We start from the raw sequence: 14,148 nt of genomic DNA, 5'->3' as shown, positions 1-14,148 counted from the left end.
AGGCTGAGTCCTTTGCAGTGATGAAAGAGATCCTGACTGGCAAACAAATCCTGGCCTACCCTGACTACAGCCAACCTTTCCTGCTGTACACTGATGCCAGCAACGAGAGACTAGGAGCTGTGTTAAGCCAGAAGCAGTATGGCAAAAGGAAGGTGATAGCCTATGCCAGCAGGAAGCTTCGTCCTACCGAGAGGAATCCAGAAAACTATAGCTCCTTCAAGTTGGAGCTCCTGGCCTTGGTCTGGGCCATCACTGAACGATTCAAGCACTACCTGGCCTCCACTAAGTTCACGGCCTATACTGACAACAACCCCTTGACGCATCTAGAGACAGCCAATTTGGGAGCAATGGAACAGCGTTGGATGGCCAGACTGTCAAACTATCAGTTCACCATCAAATACCGGACAGGCCACAAGAACGCCAACGACAATGCCCTGTCCAGAATGCCTCACCAGTCGGACAATGAAGAAGAAGTGGATGACCTGGAGGAGATTGAGCTACCTGCCTTCCACAGAAATGGGATGGTACACGAGCAGCGCACCTCCAGGAGGTATCGCGGTAAGACACTAAACCCGTTACCTCATTACAGTTGGAAGGAGACCCAGGACAGCGACCCGGTTGTCAGCCGTATCAAAGAACTGATAACCCAGGAAGGTTACTCCCTGGAGAAGGACGCTCCTCCACAAGCCAAGCAACTGTGGAATGAGAGAAGCCGGCTGTTCATCTATAGAGAGAAGCTGTGCCGGAGGTATGTCAACCTTAGGACCCATGAGATGGTATGGCAGATCGTAGTGCCCAGGACAGACATCCAGATGGTGTTGGAGGCCTACCACGATCGAGCAGGGCACTTTGGCTGGAAGAAACTGGAAACCCTCCTGAAGAGTCGGTTTTATTGGGTTGGTATGCGGAGCTCCATAGAGAGATGGTACCGGGATTGTGGACCTTGTAGCCTCAGAAGAAAAGACTACAGCAGCCAGAAAGCACCCTTGCAGTCCATCAAGACCACCCAGCCCCTGGAGATCTTTGCCCTGGATCATGTCAAGCTGTCACCCAGCAGGTCAGGATACTCCTATGCCCTGACCATGGTGGATCACTACTCCCGGTTCCTGGTGGTAGCCCCCATCAAGGATCTGATGGCAGAAACTGCAGCAAGGACGTTTCAAGCATACTTCTGCAGGCCCCATGGATACCCAGATAAGATGCTGACGGATCAAGGCCCTGCTTTTGAAGCCGAGCTGTTCAAAGAGTTTTACCATCTGTACGGGTGTAAGAAGATTCGGACTACGCCGTAACATCCTCAAACCAATGGTCTATGTGAAAAGATGAACAATATCGTCATAGACCGGCTGAAGACTTTACCTCTAGAAGAAAGGAATCAGTGGCCAGACAAACTACCTGACCGGGTAGATTTGTACAATCACATACCTGTGATTTCCACCAATTGTGCTCCAGCGTACCTCATGAGAGCAAGACGGGAAAGTTGCCCATGTGTATTGCCAAGTTTTTAGCAATAAGGTTCGGATATGGCTTTAAAGAAGGCAACCATTTGTAATATAACGCAATTTTATTTATAATAGATCATTTGAAAGATTAAATACAGAATCAAAGGAATAGTATGATATTATGATATTGCGTACATTTTTGTAGATTAAAGGTTACTAAGGTTAAATACTTATAAAGGTTACATACTTACTATTGGATAGAAGAAGAAAAAGATTTCCCTAGTACCATATACATCATCTGTCCGGAAACTTCAGCTGGAGAAGTGCTCAGCGATGGGCAGAGAATGCGTCCTAGGTCCTACACTTTGAAGAGCGTCTTCTTCAAAGGCCCACAATGCTTCTGCCATATTTTGTGCAATCGTCTGTCTCTGGTTCTAGCAAACACAGCGTATACAAAGAGCTAATTCCCTTCAGTAATAAAGATTAAACCTCAAACTTAACCTAATGCTTTAGTATGTCTGGACTAATGACCCCTACTCTACTGAGGTAAGACACCTACAAATGCTGAGATGTCTGGTTTATATTTCAATATGGATTTGAAATATAAAATAGCCATTTTTCATGTTCATACTACAATCCACCCTCAGTTATCGGAAACCATATATTATTTATATCCAACGTCATATCCCAAAGGAATAACTTCAACAGATGAGCGACATAGAGATAACAAAGAAGGAATACATTGTATACAGCAACATAAAGCAATACATGCACAAATTATTGCAAAAATTACTCCTAAAATATAGCGTAAGTACCCAAAATCAGGCAGCTAGGAAAATAACCAGTCCCACCATTTACCATCACTTCGTGTGATGTGATTAACATCATCCTGTAACTGATCTATTTGAGACTGCAAATCTTGGCTGTGATCAGACAGATTAAAACAACACATCCCACCAAACTCTTGACATCCATGATTATGAATTAACAACAAATAATCTATGGTTGCCCTATTTTGTAAAATTGCTTTTTGGTAACTTTGTATATCCAATAATATATTCTCTAAAGCTCTACTAGTAATATTTATTGATCTAGCCACAAGAAAAGATAATCTACCTACAGTATGGGCAGCATATACCGCTATGACAGGGGATCCTACCATTGTCAAATATATTCCTAGAATTTCTGATTCAATTAGTAAGTTTACGTTATAATTACAATTTTCTGATAAGCGAAAAAAATCCCCTTTTTGAAGGCTTAATTTTACGAGATGGGAAAGTTATATTCCCACAAGAAAACATCCACCCCTTGGGCAATTTTGCATGTTGTATGTACGAGGGGGAAGTTACTGTATTATTACACTTCATATTTTCCCCGACATTATTTTCTTACAATCTTTACCTGTACGGGAACTACAAATAATATCAATCTCATTATTCCCTGTTTTTCTTTCTATTTTCATTTGCTGGCATTTACCTATTTTATTTTGGTCGCAAGTCATTTGATAACATAGCTCAGCAGATGCAATCTTTTGAGTCTTTATAGTGATCATATCTTCAGTAATAAAATCTTCTCCAGTACAGTTTATACAAGCGTAATACGGGTTGTATGTATAATTCTGAAGCACATCTCCTTCTTCTACCTTCTCAACTTGGATAAATCCCCCTATCAATTTGGTCCACAGTCGTAAGGGGGTTGGTATAGCTACCATACAAGTTTCCAACACATTTGTAGCTGTAGCAGTCTTTGCCATACAAAAATGGCTCATGTTTGTCAGTTGCGCCAAGTAACTCCATAAATTCTGCTTAATTTTCCATAAAACCTCATTCTCCTTCTCCGGCGTTTCTCTTTCCCTTCTGTATAACGGTTGGGTAGTGACAGAGACCAAAAGGACCGTGCCTGTAACACCGATCATCCACCATCTCCAATTTTGAGTCTAAAATGGAAATATATATACATTAGTCTCTGAGATAACACCTGTCTGCAGGAACATGTTCCCACTTCTCTTGTCCTGGCTTCTTCACTTTTAACACATTGTCTGCCCCTAGGGCGATCACCTCTGCAGGTTCTGGAGGACCTTAATCTCCAGGTTGCTTCACCAAGATTTTTGCACCATCATTCAGAAAATGAGTGGAGCCAAAACCTCTGTCTCCTCCAACTGTTATTATTGTAGGAGCTGTTCCCTTGATTATTTTCATTTTCTGAATAGACAAAATTAATAATTGAGCTATCCTGTCTCCTTTTTGGATCAACAAGTCACTATCCCCACTATTCAACAGGAGTACCTTGATTTCACCTTGATAATCCTGATCTATCACTCCTCCCATCACTTGAATTCCTCTCAGGGCCAAACCTGATCTTGGAGCTATAAGACCAAAATGCTCAGGAGGCATTTGTAATCCTATAGCAGTTGTGAAGGAGACCCAGGACACCGACCCGGTTGTCAGCCGTATCAAAGAACTGATAACCCAGGAAGGTTACTCCCTGGAGAAGGACGCTCCTCCACAAGCCAAGCAACTGTGGAATGAGAGAAGCCGGCTGTTCATCTATAGAGAGAAGCTGTGCCGGAGGTATGTCAACCTTAGGACCCATGAGATGGTATGGCAGATCGTAGTGCCCAGGACAGACATCCAGATGGTGTTGGAGGCCTACCACGATCGAGCAGGGCACTTTGGCTGGAAGAAACTGGAAACCCTCCTGAAGAGTCGGTTTTATTGGGTTGGTATGCGGAGCTCCATAGAGAGATGGTGCCGGGATTGTGGACCCTGTAGCCTCAGAAGAAAAGACTACAGCAGCCAGAAAGCACCCTTGCAGTCCATCAAGACCACCCAGCCCCTGGAGATCTTTGCCCTGGATCATGTCAAGCTGTCACCCAGCAGGTCAGGATACTCCTATGCCCTGACCATGGTGGATCACTACTCCCGGTTCCTGGTGGTAGCCCCCATCAAGGATCTGATGGCAGAAACTGCAGCAAGGACGTTTCAAGCATACTTCTGCAGGCCCCATGGATACCCAGATAAGATGCTGACGGATCAAGGCCCTGCTTTTGAAGCCGAGCTGTTCAAAGAGTTTTACCATCTGTACGGGTGTAAGGGTGTAAAATTAATAATTGAGCTATCCTGTCTCCTTTTTGGATCAACAAGTCACTATCCCCACTATTCAACAGGAGTACCTTGATTTCACCTTGATAATCCTGATCTATCACTCCAGCCATCACTTGAATTCCTCTCAGGGCCAAACCTGATCTTGGAGCTATAAGACCAAAATGCTCAGGAGGCATTTGTAATCCTATAGCAGTTGTGATTGCCTTTACCACCCCTATTTCTAATCTAATTTCCTCATGAGAGTGTAAATCTAGTCCTGCTGCCTGTGGGGTGGCTCTATAAGATCCCAGAGCCCCTGGCTCTAGTTCCCAATAGAGAACTGTCTGTCCTGTGGTAGTAGCTTTTAAAGGCATGATCTGTAAATTGGGGGTAATCATTCTTATTAACGGTGTTTCCTGTTCTTGAAGTGACTACCATTGTCACTCTGAATTTGCAATGGAATACCGTAATATAATATTATGGTTTCCATGGTTTTAATGGTACTGTTAGCATTGGCCGTTTTACACGGACAAGCCATCATATACACTGAGTATGTATCCACAGCCGTGCATACATATACACACCCTCCATCTTGTGGAAGGGGGCCGATGAAATCTACCTGCCAAATTTGTCCAGGTAGTTTACCTCGGGCTATTTGACCCCTAACAACATGGGGGACAGGTCTTTGTTGTGAATGTTGGCATACTGGACATTTCATAATTGTTTCCTTGATTACATCTAACCTGATGGGCACCCTCTGGTCTGTGCCCATTGAGTCAGTCCGAGCAGCTCCTCAGTGGTGTCAGTCCGAGCAGCTCCTCAGTGGTGTCAGTCTTTACTGCATTCAGTGACTGATATTTTGGACTGTTCGTCTGCTACTGAGTTGAAGAATCTTTCCACGGGATCTGAAGCACAAATAGCATCAACATGAAACACAGTCACTTTAATTATTTGTACAATTGCCCAGATATCTTGCCACAACTCTTTTCCCCATACTTCTTTGTTATGTATACTTGTAGTCTGATAGCCCACTGCGTTCCACACACGGTTGTTACCTTGGTACCTAGCTGACCCTTCTGTAAACCACGCTTGTTTCCTCTGCTCAGGAATCAATTGTTCAAAGGGCATCTCCTGCTGCTGAAGTCCCATAGCGACTTTGCTTACCTTCTCATACAATGTGGAGATTCCACTAACTCCTGGTTTTGCTCTGTCCTGAATTGCCTCAATTTGCTTTCCTCCTAATTCTGTAGTTATAATCTTGCACTCACTGAATTGTTTTGGAGTTCCATTAATCAAATTGGCCTCCGCCCCTGTATCTACCAATATTTGTGGGGCGTGGCCAGCATGTCAATCACTTTTATCTGTCTCCCTCCATCGATCCCCCATTTCAGATGAAGACATCATATTAGAAGAAAATGATGCCCCCTTCTGTTGGGCTTTGAATTCCTGTATCAAGGATTTAACTTCAGCATAAAGATCCTCAAACCCCAGTGCTGTGGGCTTTGCTGGCGACGAGGAGGAAGTGGGCCCTTTCTCTCCCCGTGTCCCACCCGCCCCCTGCTGTGGGGATTCAGAATCTTTTACTGTAACCTTTCTATTATGTGAAACCTCTGACTTTTTATTAAGTCCTCTATTTTGATACAACTTCCACATCTCGTCAGTACCAATCCCATCTATTTTATCCCTGTGGACACCATCCCATTGATCAGGGCTACACTCTATTCCTGATTTGGCTATGGCCAAAGCAACTTTCTTTTTATTAACCTTCCCTCGTCTCCTTCTGTATTTATACTGCGCTACACATACCGCTGCCTTTTTTGCTAAATGCTGATATCCATCACATCTGTCCATTAATAACTTATTCTGACACTGTGCTATAACCAATGCATTCTGGGCCTCACACAACTGTCTTTCCAATTCCTGAACTTTTGTTAATATACATATTCTTTCCTCAAGCTGTTTTCTACATGCATGTAACAAAATCCATCCTCTCCTGCTCACAGCACCCAATTCCTGCTTTTTTTCCACTCTCACTTTTTGCAAGCATTCAATGACATCATCAGGTTCAGCATCATTCAAACATTTGTCCCATGATTCACTTAATCCAACACATTGCGACCACTCTTTGGCCAAAATATGGTAAGGAGCCTGCTCCCACCCTGGAATTTCTACAGAAACACTTACAATCTCTTTTTTCTTAAAGAGAGGCATGTTTTACGCAATATCACACTATCACACAGAGTCCCTTCTACTTTCCAATAAAAAGAACTTCTGTGCCTTCTGCGTATCCTGCTGACTACGCCAAATTATGTATTGCCAAGTTTTTAGCAATAAGGTTTGGATACGGCTTTAAAGAAGGCAACCACTTGCAATATAACGCAATTTTATTTATAATAGATAATTTGAAAGATAAAATACAGAATCAAAGGAATAGTATGATATTATGATATTGCGTACACTTTTGTAGATTAAAGGTTACTAATATTAAATACTTATAAAGGTTACATACTTACTATTGAATAGAAGAAGAAAAAGATTTCCCTAGTACCATATACATCATCTGTCCGGAAACTTCAGCTGGAGAAGCACTCAGCGATGGACAGAGAATGCGTCCTAGGTCCTACACTTTGAAGAGCGTCCTCTTCAAAGGTCGACAATGCTTCTGCCATAACTGAATTCTTCAACAGCTTTATACTTTAGAAAAACGCTTACCCAACTTAATATTATGTAAGCATGAAAGTTCATAGGTTGTTGTCCAACATTCCAATCTTGTGACAGTGGCCAGCTATCACAGATGAGCAATACTGGACAAGACCTGTTCACGGACCATTCTACTTCTGTCATAATGTTTACATAATAAGAGTAAGATAAGAGTAAATCCTACACTGGGTTATAAACCAGAACAAGGTTTTCTTCCCAGAGAGTATATTGTGTTAAGAAGCTATGTATCAGTGAGATACATTCACAGATAAAGTATACCTTAACACAGAATATATAATTAGAATATTAATTAAAGGTGGGATACATCATAATGGGTTTCAGAAAGCCACTTATATTTTTAGTACTACAATAAGCTTCTCCATCTTAAATCATATGTCTGTAGTTTTATTTACAATTTTGTGCAATCGTCTGTCTCTGGTTCTACATCGGATGACAAACACAGAGTATACAAAAGGCTAATTCCCTTCAGTAATAAAGATTAAACCTCAGACTTCGCAAACTTAACCTAATGCTTTAGTATGTCTGGACTAATGACCCCTAGAGTCTACTGAGGTAAGACACCTACAAATGCTGAGATGTCTGGTTTATATTTCAATATGGATTTGAAATATAAAATAGCCATTTTTCATGTTCATGCTACACCGCCCCAGGAAAGGAAGACCAAGAGTCACCTCTGCTTCTGAGGATAAGTTTATCCGAGTCACCAGCCTCAGAAATCGCAGGTTAACAGCAGCTCAGATTAGAGACCAGGTCAATGCCACACAGAGTTCTAGCAGCAGACACATCTCTACAACAACTGTTAAGAGGAGACTTTGTGCAGCAGGTCTTCATGGTAAAATAGCTGCTAGGAAACTACTGCTAAGGACAGTCAACAAGCAGAAGAGACTTGTTTGGGCTAAAGAACACAAGGAATGGACATTAGACCAGTGTAAATCTGTGCTTTGGTCTGATGAGTCCATATTTGAGATCTTTGGTTCCAACCACCGTGTCTTTGTGCGACGCAGAAAAGGTGAACGGATGGACTCTACATGCCTGGTTCCCACCGTGAAGCATGGAGGAGGAGGTGTGATGGTGTGGGGGTGCTTTGCTGGTGACACTGTTAGGGATTTATTCAAAATTGAAGGCATACTGAACCAGCATGGCTACCACAGCATCTTGCAGCGGCATGCTATTCCATCTGGTTTGCGTTCAGTTGGACCATCATTTATTTTTCAACAGGACAATGACCCCAAACACGCCTCCAGGATGTGTAAGGGCTATTTGACCAAGAAGGAGAGTGATGGGGTGCTACGCCAGATGACCTGGCCTCCACAGTCACCAGACCTGAACCCAATTGAGATGGTTTGGGGTGAGCTGGACCGCAGAGTGAAGGCAAAAGGGCCAACAAGTGCTAAGCATCTCTGGGAACTCCTTCAAGATTGTTGGAAGACCATTTCCGGTGACTACCTCTTGACGCTCATCAAGATAATGCCAAGACCGTGCAAAGCAGTTATCAAAGCAAAAGGTGGCTACTTTGAAGAACCTGGAATATAAGACATATTTTCAGTTGTTTCACACTTTTTTGTTAAGTATATAATTCCACATGTGTTAATTCATAGTTTTGATGCCTTCAGTGTGAATGTACAATTTTCATAGTCATGAAAATACAGAAAAATCTTTAAATGAGAAGGTGTATCCAAACTTTTGGCCTGTACTGTATATATATATATATATATATTTTTTTTTTTTTTTTTTTATTTAGAATCATTTATTTTTACTTCAGACATGTAGTTCATACACAATCTAAAATATGTAGATCTATATTCTTTCCATTTGAACAAAGGAAATGTTTGATGCCTAAAAGGAATTTTCATAAGTGATCTCTTGAGCAGCTCAGAGCTGTGCAGTCTCCCTACTTCCTGATTTCTGGCAGGACGGGCTCTTCTCCCTGAGTGATAGCTCTGATGAGCAGCAGAGCTGTAGTATTATTAGAACTATAAAGCTCAGCACAAGAGCCAAAAGGGAGAAGGCAGGGAGCAGCTAACTGGCGTATAGAAATGAATGGGCTGGACAGAGATAACGCTATGTTAGGAGTTAACTTTTCTCCTGGAATGTGACTACTGCACACTCTCTACCAAGGTCTACTAGTGGCTGAACTCCATGGAAATGAGCTTTACACTATGTAAGATAAAAGCTCTCATTGAAGGAGAATGACAGCAGATAGAAAAAGCTAGTCAGTGGCAAACTTGCGTATGTTCATGCTGTTTAACTAATTAAAGCAACTTAGTAATTTGAGAATACCTGTTTATTGACGAAGGTGTTATGAGACTTAATGAGGTTGTCTGGTTTAGAAACCACTTGCACATACTTGGGGCACTATACAGGTTAATAGTGGGGATTCTCCGTTGTAAACCTGAACCCATTTTATGCAGACTAGAGAGCAGTTACATGGAGTAAGTCCCACTTTAAAGGTCCCAGTACTTCATTCATTACATACTCAGCTTATTGATTTCAATGGAAACTGTGCAGTACCTCCTGTTTCTTTTGGTGGCAGTGCAGGAGAATTAAATGCTTGTTGCCAGATTTTTCAACAAATTGCTTATCGCTGAGATTGCCAGCAACAGATCATACTTTAGTCAGCATATTGGGGCCCTTCTAACAAAAAGACATTAACTAATGCAGAGATTCCCTTTAAGTACAAAGCATATGTCAGTATACTATCTGCAAAGTAAAAAATAAATAAATTCTTAAGTGCTTAAAAGGAACGTGTCATCTGTTGTTTAACCCCTATCTGCCCTACATGTATAGTGCATGTTGGGTGCAAGTGTGTGGAGTGGACTCTGCAACTCAACCCGCAATATACCTGCAGATTCCAGCTGTGTTATACTGCCGGTATTTGTCTGTAAAAGCCGCTATTAGAGCAGCTCTGGTTGCTGCTGTTAAACACTTAGATGCTGCAGTAAATCCCAGACCGTGGTAGTTAAGGTGCGATGTCCCAGAGGTTCACCATTTTGGATGCCCATGGGATGTTGCCTTCCACTCCCCTTCACTAAGTGAAAGTGCTGCTTATGGATTTCAGTGGCAACCATGAGCCTGCTGACCGCCCCCATGGCTGCCATGTTGGTACATGAAAAAGTGGGATTGAAACATCGTATAGATCCCAAAAAATGTTATTAATGAAAACCTCAGCAAATAACAAGCCCTCATAAAGCTCTATCGACCGAATCGCTGAAATATTTTCACCATCAAAATAAAACTATACAAGTTTGATATCTGTTTTTTCAAGTTTGCTCGACGTGAAGAATCATGTTCACAGGTCATTTTCACTGCACAATGAAACCTTAGAAACAAAACCCAAATACGGCAGCAAAAACAATGAAAAACGCAATCCCATTTAACTTCACTTGGAATTTTTGTTCCAGTTTTCCAGTATATTGTAGGGTAAAATGAATGGTGTCATTCAAAACTACAGCTCTCCTCTAAAAAAACTCCCCCAGCCCTCATACAGCTATGTCACACGAAAAGGGAGAAAGAAGGAGAGGAAAAAAGAAAAATGATAATAAAATTGCTGAAAAATCTTCTGTATACAACAGGAAATATGAAACTAATTTTGGCCAGGGTGATAATTGCAAGATCTGTGGGTGTGTTTTTTTAGTTTAGATGGTTACTATAGTAAAAAAAAGTAAAAAGAAAAAAATAAATTTTATGTAAAAACGTAATTTAAACAATTGGTTATTTTTTGATAACACATTCTCTTTAACTGCTCTTCTCTAATAAGATGGCAATATTGCAGCGCTGCAAAAATAGGAAGAAGTAGTTTGTCAATTTTAAAGCAGCTTCTTGGAAACTAATGACTTAGTCATTGATATAACATCCTGACAAAATGACTGTTCACTGTCTGTTTCTGAGAAATTAATTCAAAGGTCACAACCGATATGGCTGCACTTCCTTTTGTCACTTTTGGAAAGACAGACAATGGATAATGTCACATGACTACATGACGTCATGGAAGGTCCTTTTACACCACCACGAGCCGCCGAAGACACCGGACGCACCATACAGGACACTGGGGGCCATCAGAAGGTGAGTATAATGTTGTTTTTTATTTTATTCTTTTTTAACTACAGGTACTATGGTACCCGGGTCTGGAGGAGAGTCTCCTCTTCTCCAGACCCGGGTACCATCCACACATTGAATCACTTAATATCCACATGTGTACATGTAGTCATTAAGATATTATGCAATTCAACGCAAGTCAATGGCGGCAATTACGCTGCGTTTCCGCAAAATTAATGGATATGCTTCAGATTTTTCCGCAATGCTAATCCGCAGCATAAATTTCCGCAGCATGTGCACAGTGTTGCACAGCTTCTGGATACCCACAGTTGCAGTATAAAACTTCACAGAGCAGATTACATGGGATAACAAGCTTTTACTTCTCAGAACATGAGGTAAAGGAAAAAACGCACAGTCACACAGTACTGCACCAGGAAGTAAGAACAAAATAGAAAATACAAGAGAGACTTTTTTTCTTTTACAATACAGTAAACAAGGAAACTTTACACAACGTCGCCATCTACTGTCAGATGAGCATAAAGTCCTCCTTCACACAAACAAAGAAGTCCACAACTGTTGCATATACCAACACACAGCACATGCGGGTTATCATTGAGGACCATGGGGCACGCATTACCAAGCATTTAAGCGTTTTCGCTTTGAAAATTCCGCAGCAAAAACGCTTGAAAAATGCATAGTGGGCACGTAGCCTCAAAGTCACTTCAAAACTGAACAGGTCCCTATAAAAATAAGTTTTGTAAATTTCCTTGAAAAAAATGAAAAATAACTACTACAGTTTTAAATCTTCTAAAATGCTAACAAAATAAACAACATTTTACAAATGGTGCTGATGTAAAGCAGACATGAGGGAAATGTTATTTATTACTGTTTTTGTGTGGTATGACTATTGGGATCAAAGGCATAATCATTCAAAGTTTGAAAAGTGCAATTTTTAAAACTTTTTTGCCAAGTTTCTGATATTTTTATAAATAAACGCAAACCATATCAGCCTAAATTTATGATTATTATAAAGTATCATGTGTCACAAAAAACAGTCTCAAAAGCTATGGGATATGTTGAAGCATTCCAGAGTTATTACTACATAAAGTGACACTGGTCAGATTTAAAAAAATTGGTTTGGTCACGAACGTGTTAAGCCACTTTGTTACCATTTTGGCAGTTTGCTTCGGGTCATTGTCCATTTGGAGGACCCATTTCTGCTCAAGCTTTAACTTCCTGGCTGATGTCTTGAGATGTTGCTTCAGTATTGCCACATAATCTTCTTTTCTCATGAAGCCATCTATTTTGTGATGTGCACCAAGTCCCTCTTGCAGCAAAGCAACCTCACAACATGATGCTGCCACCCCCTTGTTTCACAGTTGGGATGGTGTTCTTAGGCTTCTAATCTTCTCCCTTTTTCCTCCAAACTTAACTATGGTCATTATGCACAAAAAGTTCAATTCTAGTTTTATAAGACCACAGGACATGTCTCCAAAAATTAAGGTCTTTGCTCCTGTGTGCATTTGCAAACATTAATCTGGCTTTTTTATCTTTCTTTTGGAGTAATGGCTTCTTCCTGGCAGAGTGGTCTTTCAGCCCATGTTGATACAGTACTCGTTTCACTGAATTGTCACTCTGACAATCTTACTAGCTTCTGCCATCCTCTTCACAAGGTCTTTTGCTTTTGTCCTGCGGTTGATATGCACATTTCGGACCAAAGCACGTTCATCTCTGGGACACAGAACCCGTCTCCTCCCTGAGTGGTATGATGGCTGGACATTCCAATCTTGTTTGTACTTGCATATAATTGTTTGTACAGATGAACGAGGCACCTTCAGATATCTTGAAATTGTACCCAAGGATGAGCCAGACTTGTGCAAGTCTACAATTCTCTTCCTGATATCTTGGCTGATTTATTTACACTTTCCCATGATGCTACACAAAGAAGCAGTGTGTTTCAGGTGTGCATTAAAATACATCCACATGTGTGTCTCTAATTAACTCAGATGTTGCCCAAAAAACTATTAGAAGCTTCCAAACACATGGCATCATCATATGGGCAGTCGAGAATTGTTTAAATACATAGTAATCTTAGTATATGTAAACTTTTGACTTTGCAGTAAGTAATAAAAATGCCTTAAAACATTCTCTCTCTCATTATTCTGGCATTTGGCAAATATTAAAAATTATGGTAATCCTAATTGACCTACAACAGGAAAGGTTTATTCTTATTTCATGTCAGATATTGAGAAAAACATGCATATGTGTCTTTTTATATAGTGTATGTAAACTTATGGTTTCAACTGTATATATGTATATACAGTTATATGAAAAAGTTTGGGCACCCCTATTAATCTTAAGCTTATTGTTTTATAAAAATTGGTGTTTTTGCAACAGCTATTTCAGTTTGGTGTATGTAATAACTGTTGGACACAGTAATGTTTCTGCCTTGAAATGAGGTTTATTATACTAACAGAAAATGTGCAATCTCCATTCAAACAAAATTTGACAGGTGCATAAGTATGGGCACCTCACCAGAAAAGTGACATTAATATTTAGTAGATCCTCCTTTTGCAAAAATAACAGCCTCTAGTCGCTTCCTGTAGCTTTTAATGAGTTCCTGGATCCTGGATGAAGGTATTTTTGACCATTCCTCTTTACAAAACAATTCCAGTTCAGTTAAGTTTGATGGTCGCCGAGCATGGACAGCCCTCTTCAAATGATCCCACAGATGTTCAATGATATTCAGGTCTGGGGACTGGGATGGCCATTCCAGAACATTGTAATTGTTCCTCTGCATGAATGCCTGATTAGATTTGGAGCGGTGTTTTGGATCATTGTCTTGCTGAAAGATCCATCCCCTGCGT

At 40.9% G+C, this 14,148-nt stretch overlaps 1 long non-coding RNA gene across 1 annotated transcript; it reads right to left on the bottom strand.

Annotated features, from left to right (window-relative positions):
• Positions 1-2,843: 2,843 nt before the first annotated feature.
• LOC141201653 (uncharacterized) lies at positions 2,844-7,164 on the bottom strand. The gene is made up of 3 exons (XR_012272959.1): positions 7,039-7,164; positions 5,269-5,430; positions 2,844-3,378 (listed from the first exon to the last, which is right to left on the bottom strand). It is a non-coding gene; the product is annotated as an uncharacterized lncRNA (long non-coding RNA).
• Between the last annotated feature and the right edge of the window lie 6,984 nt (positions 7,165-14,148).

Source organism: Phyllobates terribilis, unplaced genomic scaffold (assembly GCF_046119375.1).
Source record: "Phyllobates terribilis strain yellow unplaced genomic scaffold, ASM4611937v1 Scaffold_121__1_contigs__length_5197421, whole genome shotgun sequence".
Taxonomy (NCBI): Eukaryota; Metazoa; Chordata; class Amphibia; order Anura; family Dendrobatidae; genus Phyllobates; species Phyllobates terribilis.
Note: the sequence above shows the minus strand (reverse complement) of the source record. Positions and strands in the feature narration are given on the sequence as shown.